General features: G+C 42.0%; 4 non-coding genes and 5 pseudogenes across 4 annotated transcripts; all 9 read right to left on the bottom strand.

The window, feature by feature from the left end:
• Positions 1–217: 217 nt before the first annotated feature.
• Positions 218–336, bottom strand: LOC136738975 (uncharacterized; annotated as a pseudogene).
• A 210-nt stretch (positions 337–546) lies between these two features.
• On the bottom strand, positions 547–665 carry LOC136739078 (5S ribosomal RNA). Its single transcript, XR_010812802.1, has one exon. It is a non-coding gene; the product is annotated as a 5S ribosomal RNA (ribosomal RNA).
• A 224-nt stretch (positions 666–889) lies between these two features.
• LOC136738976 (uncharacterized) lies at positions 890–1,008 on the bottom strand (annotated as a pseudogene).
• Positions 1,009–1,218: 210 nt separating this feature from the next.
• Positions 1,219–1,338, bottom strand: LOC136738984 (uncharacterized; annotated as a pseudogene).
• Positions 1,339–1,578: 240 nt separating this feature from the next.
• On the bottom strand, positions 1,579–1,697 carry LOC136738876 (5S ribosomal RNA). Its single transcript, XR_010812743.1, has one exon. It is a non-coding gene; the product is annotated as a 5S ribosomal RNA (ribosomal RNA).
• A 210-nt stretch (positions 1,698–1,907) lies between these two features.
• LOC136738864 (5S ribosomal RNA) lies at positions 1,908–2,026 on the bottom strand. Its single transcript, XR_010812741.1, has one exon. It is a non-coding gene; the product is annotated as a 5S ribosomal RNA (ribosomal RNA).
• Positions 2,027–2,250: 224 nt separating this feature from the next.
• Positions 2,251–2,369, bottom strand: LOC136738977 (uncharacterized; annotated as a pseudogene).
• Positions 2,370–2,579: 210 nt separating this feature from the next.
• On the bottom strand, positions 2,580–2,698 carry LOC136738884 (uncharacterized; annotated as a pseudogene).
• A 240-nt stretch (positions 2,699–2,938) lies between these two features.
• On the bottom strand, positions 2,939–3,057 carry LOC136739054 (5S ribosomal RNA). The gene has a single exon (XR_010812779.1). It is a non-coding gene; the product is annotated as a 5S ribosomal RNA (ribosomal RNA).
• Positions 3,058–20,752: the final 17,695 nt, after the last annotated feature.

Below are 20,752 nucleotides of genomic sequence, written 5' to 3' on the forward strand. Positions count from 1 at the left end.
CCTGGCTGCATGATGTCTCTTAAAGGTTGGCGGGTATTGACGGAACTTCCAGCAAAAAAAAAAAAGAAAAAAAGAAAAAAGAAAAATGGATGGAAAAATATCAGTGCAGCAAAGGGTGTTGACAGTAGCTGGATACGTGTACAATACTTCAATTATATCTCCTCCAGACAGAGAGAGAGTATTGAGAGCTACGATAAAGTTACCCAGGAGACGTAAAAGCTTGCAGCACTAGGTATTTCCAGGAGGTCTCACTTTCATGTACTGACCAGGTCCTGCCCCGTTTAGCTTCCGAGATCTGACGAGATCGGGCGCGTTCAGGATGGTGTGGCCGCAAGCCGAGATGCCTGGCTGCATGATGTCTCTTAAAGGCTGGCGGGTATTGACGGAACTGCCACCAAAAAAAAAAAAGAAAAATAGAGGGAAATATACCAGTGCAGCAAAGGGTGTTGAAAGTAGCCGGGTACGTGTACAATTCTTCAATTATATCTCCTGGAGACAGAAAGAGAGTATTAAGAGCTACGATGAAGTTACCCAGGAGACGTAAAAAGCTTGCAGCACCTGGTATTTCTAGGAGGTCTCCCATCCAAGTACTGACCAGGCCCTGCCCCGTTTAGCTTCCGAGATCTGACGAGATCGGGCGCATTCAGGACGGTGTGGCCGCAAGCCAAGAGGCCTGGCTGCATGATGTCTCTTAAAGGTTGGCGGGTATTGACGGAACTTCCAGCAAAAAAAAAAAAGAAAAAAAGAAAAAAGAAAAATGGATGGAAAAATATCAGTGCAGCAAAGGGTGTTGACAGTAGCTGGATACGTGTACAATACTTCAATTATATCTCCTCCAGACAGAGAGAGAGTATTGAGAGCTACGATAAAGTTACCCAAGAGACGTAAAAGCTTGCAGCACTAGGTATTTCCAGGAGGTCTCACTTTCATGTACTGACCAGGTCCTGCCCCGTTTAGCTTCCGAGATCTGACGAGATCGGGCGCGTTCAGGATGGTGTGGCCGCAAGCCGAGATGCCTGGCTGCATGATGTCTCTTAAAGGCTGGCGGGTATTGACGGAACTGCCACCAAAAAAAAAAAAGAAAAATAGAGGGAAATATACCAGTGCAGCAAAGGGTGTTGAATGTAGCCGGGTACGTGTACAATTCTTCAATTATATCTCCTGGAGACAGAAAGAGAGTAATTAGAGCTACGATGAAGTTACCCAGGAGACGTAAAAAGCTTGCAGCACCTGGTATTTCTAGGAGGTCTCCCATCCAAGTACTGACCAGGCCCTGCCCCGTTTAGCTTCCAAGATCTGACGAGCTTGGGGCACATTCAGGACGGTGTGGCCACAGGACGGTGTGGCCACAAGCCGAAAGGCCTGGCTGCATGATGTCTCTTAAAGGTTGGCGGGTATTGACGGAACTTCCAGCAAAAAAAAAAAAAAAAAAAAGAAAAAAGAAAAATGGATGGAAAAATATCAGTGCAGCAAAGGGTGTTGACAGTAGCTGGATACGTGTACAATACTTCAATTATATCTCCTCCAGACAGAGAGAGAGTATTAAGAGCTACGATAAAGTTACCCAGGAGACGTAAAAGCTTGCAGCACCTGGTATTTCTAGGAGGTCTCCCATCCAAGTACTGACCAGGCCCTGCCCCGTTTAGCTTCCGAGATCTGACGAGATCGGGCGCGTTCAGGATGGTGTGGCCGCAAGCCAAGATGCCTGGCTGCATGATGTCTCTTAAAGGCTGGCGGGTATTGACGGAACTGCCACCAAAAAAAAAAAAGAAAAATAGAGGGAAATATACCAGTGCAGCAAAGGGTGTTGAAAGTAGCCGGGTACGTGTACAATTCTTCAATTATATCTCCTGGAGACAGAAAGAGAGTATTAAGAGCTACGATGAAGTTACCCAGGAGACGTAAAAAGCTTGCAGCACCTGGTATTTCTAGGAGGTCTCCCATCCAAGTACTGACCAGGCCCTGCCCCGTTTAGCTTCCGAGATCTGACGAGATCGGGCGCATTCAGGACGGTGTGGCCGCAAGCCAAGAGGCCTGGCTGCATGATGTCTCTTAAAGGTTGGCGGGTATTGACGGAACTTCCAGCAAAAAAAAAAAGGAAAAAAAGAAAAAAGAAAAATGGATGGAAAAATATCAGTGCAGCAAAGGGTGTTGACAGTAGCTGGATACGTGTACAATACTTCAATTATATCTCCTCCAGACAGAGAGAGAGTATTGAGAGCTACGATAAAGTTACCCAGGAGACGTAAAAGCTTGCAGCACTAGGTATTTCCAGGAGGTCTCACTTTCATGTACTGACCAGGTCCTGCCCCGTTTAGCTTCCGAGATCTGACGAGATCGGGCGCGTTCAGGATGGTGTGGCCGCAAGCCGAGATGCCTGGCTGCATGATGTCTCTTAAAGGCTGGCGGGTATTGACGGAACTGCCACCAAAAAAAAAAAAGAAAAATAGAGGGAAATATACCAGTGCAGCAAAGGGTGTTGAATGTAGCCGGGTACGTGTACAATTCTTCAATTATATCTCCTGGAGACAGAAAGAGAGTATTAAGAGCTACGATGAAGTTACCCAGGAGACGTAAAAAGCCTGCAGCACCTGGTATTTCTAGGAGGTCTCCCATCCAAGTACTGACCAGGCCCTGCCCCGTTTAGCTTCCAAGATCTGACGAGATCGGGCGCATTCAGGACGGTGTGGCCACAGGACGGTGTGGCCACAAGCCGAAAGGCCTGGCTGCATGATGTCTCTTAAAGGTTGGCGGGTATTGACGGAACTTCCAGCAAAAAAAAAAAATAAAAAAAGAAAAAAGAAAAATGGATGGAAAAATATCAGTGCAGCAAAGGGTGTTGACAGTAGCTGGATACGTGTACAATACTTCAATTATATCTCCTCCAGACAGAGAGAGAGTATTAAGAGCTACGATGAAGTTACCCAGGAGACGTAAAAGCTTGCAGCACCTGGTATTTCTAGGAGGTCTCCCATCCAAGTACTGACCAGGCCCTGCCCCGTTTAGCTTCCGAGATCTGACGAGATCAGGCGCGTTCAGGATGGTGTGGCCGCAAGCCAAGATGCCTGGCTGCATGATGTCTCTTAAAGGCTGGCGGGTATTGACGGAACTGCCACCAAAAAAAAAAAAGAAAAATAGAGGGAAATATACCAGTGCAGCAAAGGGTGTTGAAAGTAGCCGGGTACGTGTACAATTCTTCAATTATATCTCCTGGTTTAAATGTGTTGTGAACAGTTCATTATTGACTACCCGGGGCTGTGACTTTCAGGGGGAGCGGGGGGCCCAAATTGCAATCTCTTCATGGGGCCCAAAATTCTTATGAATTCAAGTTCAATTGTAAACCTTCCACCTATTGTGATTAACAATAAGTGCTTTATTTTACTGTTTGATAATTACATCTTCTTGCATTAAAAGTCAGTTCAATCTAGAATACAGTTCAACAGATAACACAGAAGAAACATCCATCTTGTGTGATACTACTTTGAATTTACCTCCGATTGTGCACACTGCGCCCAGAACTTCTGTTCTCTCCTCTACTGTTTACCATAAAGTGTGCCGCGTCCACATTTTCCCCACCTTTGTCAGATCTCACCCGGGAAGGCAAGCCACACTCATCCACAGCCGTCATGAAATGTTCAAGAACAGCTGAGGCTCGGTTGTTGGTGGCAGCTTTAAGGTATACAATCAGCCTGCTGAAGCCATCAATCCCACCATGAACGACTATGCGCCACCTGTATAATAAAGAGTGGTATTAAACCAGACACTGCACACAATAAATCATTCATAGGTCTCATTTTAATGGTTGTGTTAACCCAGACACTTTATGACATTATGAATCATGTCTCATTTGAGGGGAATGGTGTGTAATTCATAATTGAAATAAAAAAATATTTGTGATTATGTCAAGGTATGAATAATTGGAGTTAAATACAGAGTCTACAAGTGTGACAAATGAACTCGTAATCTAGTACTTTATAAGTTTGTGGTTTCCATCCACAGAGTATTTCCGCCGCCTTATTGTGTTCATTGATAGAGCCCGCATCAGAGTTCCTCCTGGGTCAACTCTTCGTAAGGATTCCTGTACTCGAAATGCTATGGATGAGACAGAGACAGGGTTCACAACTGACATACCACCTTGGGAGAGGCAATACAGCATTTACAGGTTTGGGATTTTAAAATTTAGACAAGCTTTGTAAAGTCAAGTATAGAATGATGTACAGTATATGCGCTGCAGATCCATTATTGTTTCTTATTTTAATCATTTCTACATTGTGTGGTGCTTAGTTTTAAAGCTGAAAACTTATACCATGCCTTTCATTGTCTGACGTCTTCTTGTTGTATACGTATTTACTGATTTTGTTGTTGTTTTGATATTTAATTGAATTGTCCTTGTTCTTTGAGTGTTTTCTTGTGATTCACTTTGTAATGTGTAATTAAAGGTGCTATACAATAAAGATTATTATTGTTGTTGTTGTTACTCTGTGCTGTGTGAATACTGGTGAGGTTCTTCTGGTTTCTCTCGGTTTATGTAATCCTTGAATACATTAGTAATTATATTATCTCCCTGAACAAACAAACAAAGAAAAAAGTTATATTCCTTTTTGCATGCCTATACAATCATCCAAACACAATGCTCACTGGTTTACAATGCACTTACTCTGAATCTGAACAGGCCGTGATTTCAGGTGACCCGGCATCATTCTGTAGCCAGAAGTGGGATGATTACGATGTAGTTCAGAAACAACTCTGTCCAGCTCGTCGTCATCCATAGTTGAATAGAAGTCCGAAACCACGAAATAGGACATGTATCTATGTATTTAATATTGGTTTAGTTATTTATTCCTGTAGTGTAAAATAAAAACCGCAAGAGTAGAAAAAGCATTTTTGCACGACCACGGTGTATTTCTGCGCTCGATCATTGTAGCAGTGAATGACGTCATACAAGCCCGCTGTGTCAATCACAGCCAGTGGGCGGTGTCCAGTGCGCTTATTGGCCGACATTATACTTCAGCGTTTAGTGTCACCGTCTCACAAACACTGAAACCCCAGAGGAGATGAGATGTAGTAAACCTGTAGTTGCTGCTACAGCGCGTCACAGCTCTCACATAAACACGGCATTGCAGGAGATGAGTGACGGCAGAAACAGCGCACAGTTAATAGCGCCCTTCCGCGCCGATGTTCCGTTGCCGGAGTAGCTCAGCTGGAGAGCAGCAGGGTGACGATCCGGAGGATCCGGGTTCGAGGTCTGGCCCGGCAATGTGTGACTTGACATCCAGCCAATGTTTTTTTATTTGCAGGACGATGTCAAGCAGCGACCATGATTGCACTGCGCTGTATAAGTCATGCTCGCACTGTCCCGGGCCTTTGCTTTTGTATGCAGGATAATCCATGCCAGAATTAAAAATGAATACACAGAGAAAATCATCAATGAATCAATACATGTTGAAAGAAATAAATGAATACATCAATAAATAAATAGACATTTAGACAATAGACATAGGTCAATATGCAGCGGCTCGTTTGGAAAACCGAGCTCAACATCCTTCCCCAACAAATAGGCCACGACTTGCCGCAGCCCTGTAGACGGGGCGTCCATTTTCCACATGAATTTACTAGCTAAGAGTTGTATTGTTGTGCAGAAGCTATTTTTGACTTTGTTCTGAATCGCACTGTCTGTTACACGTGGCTCGAAGCCCAATGTTTGCGCTACAATGTTAACGTTCATATTTCACACTTTCTATGTTTGTCTTTTTTTTAGCCCAAGTGTCCAGGCTTTTCGCGCATGTAGACGATGTGCAAAAAGAAGCGCACTTTCCCGCTCCAGCGCCGCGCTGTTATGTCATGCTGTAAATATAGTAGTACTGTGATGAGCCAGTCGGCTCTGTCACTGATTGAATTGGCTCTTATTAACCCTAATTGGACTGAGCATTGCGACCAATCACGGGATGTCATACCGGGAGCAGATGGGGATATAAGCAGTGCTCAGAAGACACAAGAGAGACTCTTTCTACGGCTAGCATTGCTTGTGTTGGTTTGTGTGCAGATAATAGGGGGCTGCTTGTTTGTGCAGTGTGCAGTGTGCAGTGTGCAGTGTGCAGTGTGCAGTGTGCAGTGTGCAGTGTGCAGTGTGCAGTGTGCAGTGTGCAGTGTGCAGTGTGCGCCAAATGCTGGGGAGCTGTTCAGTTGACGGGAGCTCTCTGACTCTATTTTAAATCTATATGTGTTTGTTTGTGGGATTATGTGTATTTGATTACATGTTTTCATTGTTTAAACTTGGTTTTATACAAGTCCTTGCCCATAGTATCAGTTTCTTTGCTTTAATTTATGAATTTATGGTTAAACTTAAACATACTGCTATTAATCAGTCTGTGTAACAGGGCCAAGTGAGTGATTGATTGATTGGATTGTGCTGATCCTATTAGCTATATTCCAATCAATTGATCTTAAACCACAATTAACCCGTTTTTTTTTTTTTTGTTTTTTTTTTGGCTTGTTGTGAATTTTGGCTTTACATTGAAGAGTTTGTATTGTGTTCTTTTTTAGTTGAAATTGCTGTTGTAATTGTGGTAACTTATATTGATGTGTTTATTGTATGGTTTAATTTAGTATTTCTTTAATGAAGGTCAATTGCGGTTTTATTATATTAATTGGTCGTATGTATTTGAGGGAGAAATTAACTTCACTGTTTAATGGATATTGACTTTTTATGGATTGTTTAGTGATACTGTGATTGTTATTCTATTTGCCTAAATTGCACATTGTGTACCCAGCGTATTAAATTGGTTATTAAAAAGACTTGGTTATATACTTCCTCTTGGCTTTTCACTCTCCCTTTACATCACTAATTTTAGCTTCCAGGGTTATTCGACCCGAACCGTCCGGTAAACCAAAGGTGGTGGCAGCTACACGCTCCTCTGTCAAATCCAGTTAGGACACGACCTTACTAGGACAGGTTTCGTTACAGTACATTTTGATGATCCTGTACTGTTATCCTTACCAGCAAAGGCAGATGTGACAAATGAATGCATAACAATAATATTAGTAAATTGGGTTTGATGTATAAGGTGTTGTAGATTATGCAATAGAGGGCGGTGACGTGCACTAGGAGACTATACTATTTTGTGCATATGGCTCTCCTAATATTTTCGGTCAGCTTATTACCCAAAATATCAAATACTCTTCAGGATTGCATTCCACAAATAAAGCCAATCCGTTTTTAGTGTTTCTCTGAACACATCCAAGCTTACCTAGGCGCTACATATTCTTTTCAATTACCCGTAATTCTGATCTGTATTTTGGCTTGTTAATAGAAGATATTGAAGTTGGACTCCTAATTCAAAATAACCGATATGTATCTCAACGTAATTTACGGACAGACATCACTCTTTATCACTTTCACTTTTGAAGGAACTGCTTTGTATTCTGTGTATTGTTTTATTGTAGTGCTGCTGCCTTTCTTGGCCAGGTTTTACTTGCAAAAGTGATTTTATTCTCAATGTAAGCTCAAAGTCAAATAGTTTAAATAAGAAAACAATGTATTGAAATGAGAACATCATGAACCTGTGTAATTGTGCTGAAGGACAAGCACTGAAAGCAGAGAGAATTTTGTGTTTGGCATTGAATAGCCTTAAAGAAAACTATGCCGTTTTTGGAAACTTTCATATTTAAGTTGAATGTAGGCAAAAACATTCCAGTCACTCTGAAGAGAGAATACAGTTTACTGTGCGAATAAGTAGCCCCTGAATTGAAGATAAAAATCAAAAGTGCTGTTCGTAATTAGTTTACACTTTTACATCAGATGTCTTGTTTTTGCGTTCCAAATTGAGGAGTTGTGGCATATAATGTAAATGAAGTTACTTCACTAGTAGTGCGATTTCTACGTTGTGTATGTGTGTTTGTATATATGAACTCATACATTTTTTAAAGATTGTATTTGGAAAACAAATTCAGGTATAGCACGTGTCCCCCTTTTGAATGGGTTCTATATATAACATTTTAAAACGAATGGTTCTGTGTAGAACGCTATGTTTGGGGGTTCTTCATGTAACCCCTTTGAAGGGGTTCTACATAGAACCATAAAGGGATCCACCAGAGCGATTACTCGAGGAACCCTTTATGGTTCTGTGCAGAACAATTTCTTCTAAGAGTGTGGAGTGTCGCCACACAATTTCTCTCAGAGGGCTTTTGACCAATGGCAATCCAATCCTGAATGACGTCACCACTATCCTGTTGTACTTTATGCGAGAGATGTATTAAGTAGTTTATAATGAGAAGAATAACAATAATCGCCTGTTTTTCATAGTTGCCTATAGGTTTTGTATCCATTGTCTCCTTCATATTAGGAAAGGAAGTTGATCCATAGCCTACTCAGAGACAACTGAGAGTTGGTCTCTGAGCAGCAGCACAAAGGGGTCGAGCCTCTCAATGTCCGTGTGTTGGAGATATTCCACCATATTGGTCACAGCCTTTAAAACAATGTTAAAGAAGATGTTAAAGATCTTGTAGAAATATATTGCAGAAGAGCAGAACTACAATCACACTTTTTCAATGCTATTGCTGTTTTCTACCTCCCTGGTGAGGTACCAATGCGGGAAGTTTGAGAGAGTATTTCTAAAATGTGTATGATCCAATACACACAGTTATTTAAAAAGCTGACGTCTTGTACATGCTCACCAGAACCAAGCCTAATTAAATAACACATTTAATATTAAATAAGTACATGTGCAGTAGCCACTTGGACAATTACAGATCCCCAGGTCAAAACACAACAGAAAGACATGGAAGATCATATTTTCAAATCACACCTGTGGCCCCCCTAACTGTAATTTGGTATTAGTGGGTCAAAGGATTTATTTGGTTCAAGTGATAATAAGATCATATTTTGAAAAGAAACACTACAGGATGTCATATTTAAAATGACTGTGAGTACCTTTCTTTAGTGACGGTTCTGAGGGGGGCAGGGATTAGTTGAGTGTGCTAATTGGAGCTGTGAAGTGTGCAGAGAAAATACAAATGTTTTCTTTTAATATGAAAACAAAGAACTTTTTTTTAACACTGACCTGGGATTGTGTTTCTTTCCAAGTTTCCTTATTGTTTCTGAGAAGAGACTGTTCACTTGCAAAGTGAACTGGACCCGTGTGACTCGCAGGTAAGGAGAGCCCGTGTTGAACTAAGATGGCTACAGTGAGTTTTCCTGGACAAAGCTCGGGCAAAGGATAGCGCAGAGTGCACCTGCACCTGAGATTGTGTTCAGAAGCTTTGTGATAAGAGCAGGTAAAGAGGGAAAAGAAAAGAAGTCAGCAGCAATAGTATTTTCTTTGTTTGAAGAATACATTTTGTTTTAAATGAAACGGGACTACAACTTTTGAAAGGGAAATAGTTGCTAGTGCACTGTATTTTTATTGAGTTTATTAGAAGAAAAAAAGCTTATATTTTGGACAGAATGAACTCGTTTGGCATGCAACTAGCAACAAACGATGTGAAGCAAACAAAACAGTTAGCAAGTTAGCAAGTTACAGGCTGTCCTAGGTCCGGGGGTGCTTATGGTTGTTTATGGGTTCCCTTACCTTAGCCAGTGTCATGTACGGGTGTCCGTACCTTACTGGAGTGTTTGTTTTTATTATAATATATATATATACACTCACCTAAAGGATTATTAGGAACACCATACTAATACTGTGTTTGACCCCCTTTCGCCTTCAGAACTGCCTTAATTCTACGTGGCATTGATTCAACAAGGTGCTGAAAGCATTCTTTAGAAATGTTGGCCCATATTGATAGGATAGCATCTTGCAGTTGATGGAGATTTGTGGGATGCACATCCAGGGCACGAAGCTCCCGTTCCACCACATCCCAAAGATGCTCTATTGGGTTGAGATCTGGTGACTGTGGGGGCCAGTTTAGTACAGTGAACTCATTGTCATGTTCAAGAAACCAATTTGAAATGATTCGACCTTTGTGACATGGTGCATTATGCTGCTGGAAGTAGCCATCAGAGGATGGGTACATGGTGGTCATAAAGGGATGGACATGGTCAGAAACAATGCTCAGGTAGGCCGTGGCATTTAAACGATGCCCAATTGGCACTAAGGGGCCTAAAGTGTGCCAAGAAAACGTCCCCCACACCATTACACAACCACTACCAGCCTGCACAGTGGTAACAAGGCATGATGGATCCATGTTCTCATTCTGTTTACGCCAAATTCTGACTCTACCATCTGAATGTCTCAACAGAAATCGAGACTCATCAGACCAGGCAACATTTTTCCAGTCTTCAACTGTCCAATTTTGGTGAGCTTGTGCAAATTGTAGCCTCTTTTTCCTATTTGTAGTGGAGATGAGTGGTACCTGGTGGGGTCTTCTGCTGTTGTAGCCCATCCGCCTCAAGGTTGTACATGTTGTGGCTTCACAAATGCTTTGCTGCATACCTCGGTTGTAACGAGTGGTTATTTCAGTCAAAGTTGCTCTTCTATCAGCTTGAATCAGTCGGCCCATTCTCCTCTGACCTCTAGCATCAACAAGGCATTTTCACCCACAGGACTGCCGCATACTGGATGTTTTTCCCTTTTCACACCATTCTTTGTAAACCCTAGAAATGGTTGTGCGTGAAAATCCCAGTAACTGAGCAGATTGTGAAATACTCAGACCGGCCCGTCTGGCACCAACAACCATGCCACGCTCAAAATTGCTTAAATCACCTTTCTTTTCCATTCAGACATTCAGTTTGGAGTTCAGGAGATTGTCTTGACCAGGACCACACCCCTAAATGCATTGAAGCAACTGCCATGTGATTGGTTGGTTAGATAATTGCATTAATGAGAAATTGAACAGGTGTTCCTAATAATCCTTTAGGTGAGTGTATATATATAATATATAATAATGTAATATTTCAGATAAATCGTCACAATGAGTGACACCAGCATTATTGGTTTTTTGAGAAATAAAAAAACAGAATGTAGAGAAGAAAATGTTGGAAGGAAGTTGGGAGAAAGACTGGTCTCCGAAGGAGCACCGGGACTGGTGGAAGCAACAACAACCAGATAAGACAGAGAAAGGAATTGTGATATTGTGTCAGGTTGGTGAGAATCAAGAAAAGAAAATAACAGAAATGGAAGATCATCATAAACAGTAATGTGAATTGAGAGAAGAAGTTGTGAAAAATACGATAGAATTAATAGAACTACAAGGCAAATTAGAAGGGCAAGAAAAGTGGTCAGAAAAGGTGAAGGTGTAGGTGCGCGATGTGCTGCCGTGTTAGGAGCGCGTCGCGACACAGATCACTCCGAGGACGACAGGCCCGATTGGGATGATTTAGATCGCAAAGCATGGGAATATGAAAAAGGAGGTTTTGCTAGCGCTCCTCCCCCATATAATCCGGAATATAAATCAATCACTGATTTTGGTTATAATAATACATTGTATCCAGATCTGACCGCTCTGAAAACGGTCCCAGCTGCACCCATGCAAGTCAAAACTAGACAGAGTAAAGAGGAAGGTCAATCAATAGTCTATACGACTAAAACCCATGTCCCCTTCTCCCCAGGAGAAAAAGAAATGATATGGGTGTCCCTCCCAAAATTAAAACCAAACCAGGTTAACACAACTTTTTGGGATATTCTAGATGAAAAGATGGTTATTCACCTCCTTCACCCGCACGATGTACACATCATCGTGAAGGCTAAATGTCCGCCCAACATTTGGATACAGTTACTACGAGAATATCAGACCGGGGAGTGGGCTAATGTAGCCTTTACAGATGAGGAGGAAATACCAGAACTTTTTCACAATGGATCAAGAAAACTGAGATAGTGAAATAATGAAATAATCGAGTGGGATTATTTGACATTTTATTCTAAATAATCATAAGCTTAAATAATAAGTTATAAGGGCTGTTTGAGACACTGCAGGGTCAATAAAATGGGGAATCACGGAAAATGGGAATCATTATTGAGATCAATGGCCTATTGGCTAATATTTTGTTAGGTACATATATGACTTCAATAAACGAATAATGGAGTGACATCTGTATAAATATAAATAAAACATATTGATAAAAAAACCTGAATACATTTCTTGTAAGAAATTAAGAATAGGAGAAAGAATAGCTGTTAGAATGCAGAGCAATGTTGACCAAAGTTGAAGAGGGTTTGAGTAAGTTGACGAGGGTCTGAGTAAGTTGATAAGGCTTGGGAAGCAGGAAAAGGCGAGTTTGATGTGTGTGAGACAAATGTGCTGCCACTTTTAGCACAGAGAGCTTCTGATGGTGATTGAATGAAACGTGGGAAAATACGGACGTTACTGAAGATATAACTTGATGTAGAATAAATGAATAAATAATTGAATGAGATATGCGTTAGTTTAAAGTCTAATGTCATGAAACTTTGACTGTATGGAAATAGTCCTTTCACAAACAGTAATACCCTATCAATTAGGAAGGAAGTCCATAAATAAACCAGTGTAAGAGATTGAGATTAGGGAGCTGCCTTATGAGTAAATGCAAGTGTTCTACTACAAACGGTGCAACAGTGTCTATAAACTAATGTCCTGGGATATAAGGAATGGTTACATTACTAGACGCAACACCACTTTTTCAACAGGGCCTAACCATCCTCACTGCTCCCTGGACAAGTCGGTGGCTCCCCCTGTCCAGTCCACGGGCCCTGTCACCCCCTGTGTCTGGACCGGACGGACCCCCACTTCTACCATGTCTGGATATCGGAACTGGAATGTCGCCTCATCCTCAGTGAAAATGTCCTGCTGGTCTATACGGGAGAGTCTAGCCAGTGGGCAGTGCTGGGGCACATCTACAGGGTAGGGGAAAAGATTTAACACTGGCAACGGGACCCTACCCTGGCATACCCACGTGATGGTCCGAGCCACCTGCCGCTCTCGCTCCTCATCCCAAGCCTCGATCAGGACACAGTATTCCGCTTTGTGGGGGAACTCCGGCACCTGTATCCCAAAGCACCATCTCACTGCAGGGCGGAATCTGGACAGTGGACTGCCGGGTCAGCCTCATTAACGTTAATGTTAACCCTCTTCTCGCTTTCTCTGTTTGCCGGTTTCCAGCTGCCCTGCCCACTGCACGGAGGAATACCCAAGCAACACAGCGCCCAGGTTAGTAGGTCCAGTATGTAAACAGACACTGTAATGTTCAATGTCTTTCCTCGATCGCTTATAATCCAAGGAGGGGAGAGGGGTGGGCACAGCAGGAAATCACTCGCAGCTTGGCGTCTTAAACTTCTCTACGTTTCCACACTCCATGGAAATCAGCGAAACCAAAGGTGCACTCACTGTAGCCTCCAGAGGAATCCATCTCCCTCTGCTTCTGTCCTAGAGATGGGAATTCCGGCTGGTTTCAGTGAGCCAGACCATTTGGCTCAGCTCAGCAATAAGAGCCGGCTCTTTCGGCTCCCAAACGGCTCTTCATTTTGTACCACTTCTGGCTTTTATAATTCAGGCAAATTTAGCAATGTTTGGACCTATGATTGGTATGTGTGCACATACATCACTTAAATTATTCAATGTAATTATACTTAATCTTATAATTTCCAGAATACCATAATTTGCATGTTTTGTATTAAAAAAAAAAAACGTAGATCATGTGAAAACATCAAACACTATTACACATGTGTATTGAACGTTTTAGTTATATTGAACTATCCAAAACACAAACCATTCCAAGCAAACCACACTCAAAATGGAACCATATAACAAATAAAAAATGAATTACAATGCGCAAAACAGCAGCATCCAACAGTTCTAGTTGTATTTATTACCAGTGACCTTGTCTTTAGTGCAGACTGGCATTAAGAAAGTCTAAGTGCCTCAGCTTAGAGGGGCTGATCCGGTTTCTGTTATTATCTGCCCTGTTTTGGAGAAGATTCTGTCTGAAGGGACTGATGTCGCTACGATGCAGTCTCCCTGCCATCACCTTGACCAGTCATGGGTAGACTGAAGCCTCGGTCTCCCACCAGCTCAGCGGGTCTGCGGCTCTTTGGATAAGGGGCTCCTCAAGATAGGATCTTACTTCCAGTATAGCATCTGCTGTGGGATTCCTTCTTGCAGTGTCTCCTGTTGCTCTTTCATCAAAGAACCTCCAAACAGCAGACGTTTGTGGCTCCACTTCTAGTGCCCCTGCTCCCTCTTCTCCCTCTTGGCCTCCTAGTGGTGTAGCCTGCTGGCTGCTGGGGCTGCATCTTGCTGCTGCTGTTACTCTTTGAGGTGCCTCATCAACAGCTCTGTTGTCATTGAAGGACAGCTGTTTGAACCTTGGGTCCAGTATGGTGGTTTCTGAGAGAACAGTATTGTATTCCATTCTGTGGAACTTTCTTTCCATAGATGCACAGAGAGCAGTCACCAACTCTCTCTCTTTCCCTTTGGTTACTGTTCCTCCTGTCTGTTGGTGGGCTGTTATTCTCTGCAGACCCTTGCACAGGAGTAGCATTTTGGAGGCTGTCACGTAGCTGAAAAAAAAAGAGAAAACTCTTTGCTTTGTTTTATTATGTGGTATATGGACTTTGTTCAGTTTATTCTTGTCTATTATTACTGCCATTCCCCTCTAATATGCACCTCAAATATGCAATTATGTAATACTAATGTAAAAACAGTTGTCCATTGTACCTGTTTGCACTGATCTCCACAATGACTGCTCAAAGGGTTCCTGAACAGTGCATGTCTCTCGCACTTCCTCCCATTCATCTTGGCTCAGAGCATCAACAGGTGCATTGATAATGGCCAAGGTAGAGATGATTGCATCCTTGGACTCCAGAACCCGTTTCAGCATATGAAATGTTGAATTCCACCTTCTTGTTTGGACCTCAGCTCAGGCATACCCATCTGGCGTTGAGAAGACTTCAGCTTCTCTGTGGCTCGTGTGCTCTATGGAAGAATTCCCGCATCGCCTTCACTTTGTTCACAGTGGGCTTCATCACCTTCAGGGCATCTCTTACAACCAGGTTGATTGTGTGCACGAGACATGGGTGGTGGGTCCATTTCAAGATGTTAAAAAGCTTTGGTGATGTTAGCTGCGTTGTCAGTAACACAGCAATCCACTTTGTTTTCTACTTGCCACCCTTTTTTCCACTCTTAGCAGTCCCTCTGCCAAGTTATCTGAAGTGTGTCTGCCACTAAACTCAAAACAGTCCAGAAGATTGGACACCATTTTTTATAATTTTCAATGAAGTGACATGTAGCAGACATGAAGTAAGTGGTGGCTCTGGATGTCCAGCAGTCAGTTGTCAGGCAAACTGCTGTAGCCTTTTTAACCCTTTCTTGCAGTGAGGCACATTGTCTGTCATACAGTCTTGGAATAGTTGTTTGTAGAGTGTTTTCCTGCTTGGAAGAACATACATTGGATTGAGAGCATGGGTGTAGCTTCTAAATCCCTTGTCCTCCACGACTGAGAATGGTTGGAATTCCCTTGCAATAATTTTAGCCAATACCTCATCAATTGTGTTTGGTCTTGCTGGGGTCATGGCCTTTGGCATAAATTGGCTTATAGAACTATGGGTTGCAATAGGTCGCAGTACCTGATGCCTGAGGGGTGGCTGTGAGCACTGCAGCAGCAATGGTTCCAGTAATCGCACAGGTATTTTCATTTTCAGTAGCAGGCATGCTAGCTTGCCTGTTTTCTTCCAACTGCATTGATGGATTTATAATTCTAATGTGTCTGTGAAGGTTGTTAGTAGACCCTGCTTGATATGATACTTTACAATTTTTACATTCTGCCTTTGTTGTTTATATTATCAAAATGCATCCAAATGCTACTTCGTTTGTGCCCGTCACTCACCTTGTTTTCTGACCCGTAATTAAAGATGAACTTTTCGCCACACTGCTCGGCCGCACCACTCGCACTGACTGAATGTTGTGTTGAGGTGTGTGTGCTGCACCAAACGGGAGCACCGGGACAATGTCATCATACGCAGCACATCAACACAACATTCATACTTTTATTCTGTCTTGTATTCATTTATAAGAAATAAAAACATAAGAACAGACATCCTTTCTCAGATGGGACCCGGCACATTCGCGAACGACATCACTATTCTGTCCCTGTGCGCCGTGTTGATCTGGGTCCTGCTCCCAGGTCTGCCACCTCCCCTCCTGTCTGCTGAAGTCCACTTTCCAATGTGGGAGGTCTCTGCGGCTCGTATCAGACGCTCCCTCCTCTCCTCTCCCAGGGCAGGGTGATTAAGTGGGGACGCGTGTGAAGAGTGCAGGTGGACCCAGGTGAGTTGTGCGGTGGTGATTGGCTCAAAGAAACACAAATAATAAGGCACGCGTGCAAACAATCAAAATAATACTAAGTGAAGAACAAATTAAACAATAAAGTGAAAGATAATCAACACACAAAATAATGGCAATATAGAACCAAACAAAATACACAAGCCATATTGCATAAAGTGAAGTGAAATATAAATATAATAAGTAATGGTGATTAAGGAGCTAATTAACACCGTCCGTGACATTTACATTGGTTGGGTGTGTGGATACCAGTAATTATTTTTGTTTTATTGAAATACAAAATAATTCTATTTTTCCGAAGTGCTGAACTTTAATACAGTCTAGAAAGATTAATATTTTTTGTCTTGGGCTATGTTATTATTACCATAGTTTTTCTATTGTATAAGTATCTTGGAGTAGAGGCATCTCACCTGTCCTGTAAGATTTGGAAGGGTAGGAATAGTGTAGTTATTTTCTCTGTTTACTTGTTGTGTGCCCCATTACTGTTAGTTCAGGTAGCCACTGTGAATTTAAATCCTGAACCCTACTTTGCCAAATAAGGTCACAGCTTTACTTTGGTATGTAAAAAAAAAAGAAATAAGAAAGAAAAGAAAACGCAGGATAGGCACATACCTCAAATTTGGCACATACCCCCTGTGGCCCCCCTAACTGGCACCGTGGACAAAACACTGTCAGCACCCCCCCCACCACTAACATCATGGACAATACACCCCCCCGATGATGGCCCCGCTACGATTACAACTGGCCCCAGCCATGCCCCCCGAGATGAAAGGGGCTAGAACCACCGCTGAATGGCTTGTTAGTGAGTTTGACTTAGGATCATGTTTTTAGTTGTTTAATATCTGCAATATGAATAGCCTACAATCATTACACATAAGTTTGATTTAAAATAACTAATTAAAGGTTAGATATACTGTATAACTTTGAATACTATTCTATACGGAGACATTATGTATTCTTACCATGGCAACTTCGATATTCTTGTTTCTATTAACTTTTGCATGTAAAGATTACATATTGTGGTTATGGGATACTTCGTTGCATTTTTTGGCATGTTGTCTTCTTTCATGTGTGACTTTTAACTTCATACCCTATAGGATCCAATAACTTTAAACAGTATAACAATAATAATATTATAAGAGAAGAACAGCTAATGTATTGTTTACATGCAAAACCTTGGAAAAACATACTATAGTAAGCAAATGTAAACTATGAGGAAATATAATATTTGCACCCACAGTATAATGGACTGGGGGATAATCAGTATTTAAAAACTTTAAACTTTCAATATTTCCTTAAGTGACATTACGTGTACATCTAGATTGGTGATTGTTTCGTTACTCTGTAGTATTTCCTTCTTTGTGTCATCCTGCCGAGCTCATGAATTCTTGCCAAGGATGTTTTTCCTTGACTCCTTTGTCTCCGCAGTGAGGCTGACTGGGACGAAGTATGGCTGTGGAGATGGGGGTGTGGGGCCTGCACGGTCATGGTCTCGCAATACCAGCCCCAGTCCAAGAGGATACTGTATATTTTCTGTGACATCTTCCGAGGAACAGTGCCTTCATTGAAACTGTGGCGACATAGAAACTAAAGCAATCTTCTGTCCTGTCTCGAAGCAGTACAAGGAGAAGCTGACATGGGAGACGTCAAACAGCAGCTAGATTATTTATTATTATTTGTAAACCTAATAAACTGCCTGGCTTGAAATGTCTCTATGGTGACATAGTGAAAAAAGGTGTTACGAGTTGGACGCCATGGCGTAACAAACTGAAAAAAACAGTTTTCGGCTAGAGAACATTTGACAGTACCTGATATTATGGCAACTGCCCTGTTTTGGAAATTACAACATTTAATATCTTTGGTTTATATTTACAATAGGGCTATTTTGAAACATTAAGGCAGATTGCATGCTTCTCCTGAAACCTCCGAAGTTTGCTTACTAATTACAGACTATAAAACATTTTTCACGACTTCAAAATCAATCAACAACTTTCTTTCAACAAACACAATACATTTTATTTAGCTTCATTGAGAGATTGACTAAAGTTAATCAAAGTAAAAACATTTCTGTGTGAATCTCAATTGTCAGATATAAGAGTAAAGTGGGTTACAGATAATCATATCATTATGTTATCTTTCACGTCGATCATCTGATCATCATCATCAATCAATCATCATCATCAATGATCAGTCTATAATTTTAATGGTAGGTGTATTTTAACAGTGAGAGACAGAATAACAACAAAAAAATCCAGAAAAGCGCATTTCTAAAAAGTTATAAATTGATTTGCATGTTAATGAGGGATATAAGTATTTGATCCCCTATCAATCAGCAAGATTTCTGGCTCCCAGGTGTCTTTTATACAGGTAATGAGCTGAGGTTAGGAGCACTCTCTTAAAGGGAGCACTCTCTTAAATGTACAAAATCAGCAGGGAATCAAATACTTTTTTCCCTCACTGTAACCCATTATCAATACAAATAAGGGGAATGTTTTTTTTTCTTTCTCTCATTGTTCTAACACTCCTCAAACAACAAAAATGCAGTAGAAGAAAAGACATTTGTGCTAGGAAAAAGAACAGAAAAAATTAGGCTACATCTCACCTTCTTTGTGGGTCTGGCCATAAGACTTCATCCACATCACATGCGATGTTGTCTTGAGCCAGGCAGCATGGAAAGTATCACTTGGAGTGCCATATCCAGGCCTGGCATGACCCCTGATCGATGTCTCCACAAGCCTCCTCCATAGCCTGTAGAAGGGGTATGCGTTGGTGGGGCTGGCGATCATACACCTTCCAACGTCATACAGAGAAGAATTCTTCAATAGGATTCAAGAACGCAGATTATGGGGGCGATTGAGTTTGATGAAAAGTGGGTGACCTGTGAACCAATTGCGGACCACAGCAGCCCGGTGGAAACTAACATTGTCCCAGATGATAACGTACCTGGGCTGTTCTGGCACCCAGTCATTAGGGATTAGTCTGTTTGTGGAGGGTGTCCAGAAATGTGATGATGTGTGCAGTGTTGTATGGGCCAAGGATTGCATGATGGTGAGGACCGCACACATTGTTACGTTGCCACCACGTTGTCCTGGGACGTTGATGATTGCACGATTTCTGATGATATTTCTGCCGTGGCCGCTTGTTTTTGCAAGGTTGAAACCTGCCTCGTCCACATATATTAGCTCACGATGCACTGAATCTGCTTCTAGCTCCATGACAAAACAATGTAGCACAGTATGAAAAGACAGGGATCAGTCAATATGATGTAGCACCGTGCACTTCCAGATCCAGTACCAATGATAGGATAGTATAGCTTACGTGCAGATATTCATATCTCAGTTGTTTTACACGGTTTGAGTTTTGTTCGAAAGGAACTCTGTATAGCTGCTTCATCCCAATTCTATTAAGTTTCAGTAGACGAGAGAGTGCCGAGAGACTCACTCTGTTGATGTTGTGGAATGTGTGTTATCTGCCATTATGTGGTCCTGCAGTTCTCTGAGTGTGATGCAGTTATTTTATATTTACAATGTGCGTCTCCTGCTCTGGGGTGAACAGTCGACCAGATACTGGTTTTCTTGCAGTTCTCTAAAAACATTTGAATGGTTTCATAGTTTTTCCCAATTGCATACACACTATTATACCACAATACTCCTAAACTGTTAACACAATGCCCATAATAAAAATTCACATCTGCTAAACACACACAGGGGAAAATTCTGGCCTAAAAACTATATACACAGCCCTCAAAATCAAAGAATTGGGTCAGAATCACACACACATACATCATATCTGTTTCTCACACTGAGCATTAAGAATACACTGTGTTTAGAAAAATAAAACTCTCTCCTCAAAATGGAAGATTCATGTAGGAAAACAAAAAGAATCCATCAACACAGACAGTAAAGAACATTATATTATACAATGTTTGATCCTGGCCAGGCGTGGCACAGTGGTGTGTTGCCTTACAGCTGTAGGGGTCCCAGGTTCAAGACCCAGCTTGGGTTGCCTGTCTGTATGGAGTTTGCATGTTTTCCCCGGGTACATGTGGGTTTCCTCCCACCGTCCAAAGACATGTGGGTTAGCTTAATTGGCCATACTAAATTGCCCTATAGGTATGTGTGTGTGTGTGTTGCCCAGTGCTGGCCTGGCATCCTGCCCTGGGTGTGTTCCTGCCTTGCACCCTATGCCTGCTAGGATCAGCTCCAGCTTCCCTGCGACCCTAAGTGGTTTTGAAAATGGATGGATGCATGGATGATCCTGCCTACCCAAAAATTATCAATGTATTTATATATAACAAGCATCAAAATGCAATGACTGATAGCAGCCCACATGGTTATGTTTCCACCCCTTTGGCCAGGGACCTGCTCGCTGGCCAATGATGTTCCTTCCCCAGCACCGCCTCTTGAATCCTACCTCGTCCACATAGATGAACTCAATGTGGTCATCGCTGGCATCAAGCTTGAGTATTCTCTGACCATGTAGGAACAGTGATTAGAACATGGTGCAT

This window comes from Amia ocellicauda, unplaced genomic scaffold (genome assembly GCF_036373705.1).
Source record: "Amia ocellicauda isolate fAmiCal2 unplaced genomic scaffold, fAmiCal2.hap1 HAP1_SCAFFOLD_59, whole genome shotgun sequence".
Classification (NCBI taxonomy): domain Eukaryota; kingdom Metazoa; phylum Chordata; class Actinopteri; order Amiiformes; family Amiidae; genus Amia; species Amia ocellicauda.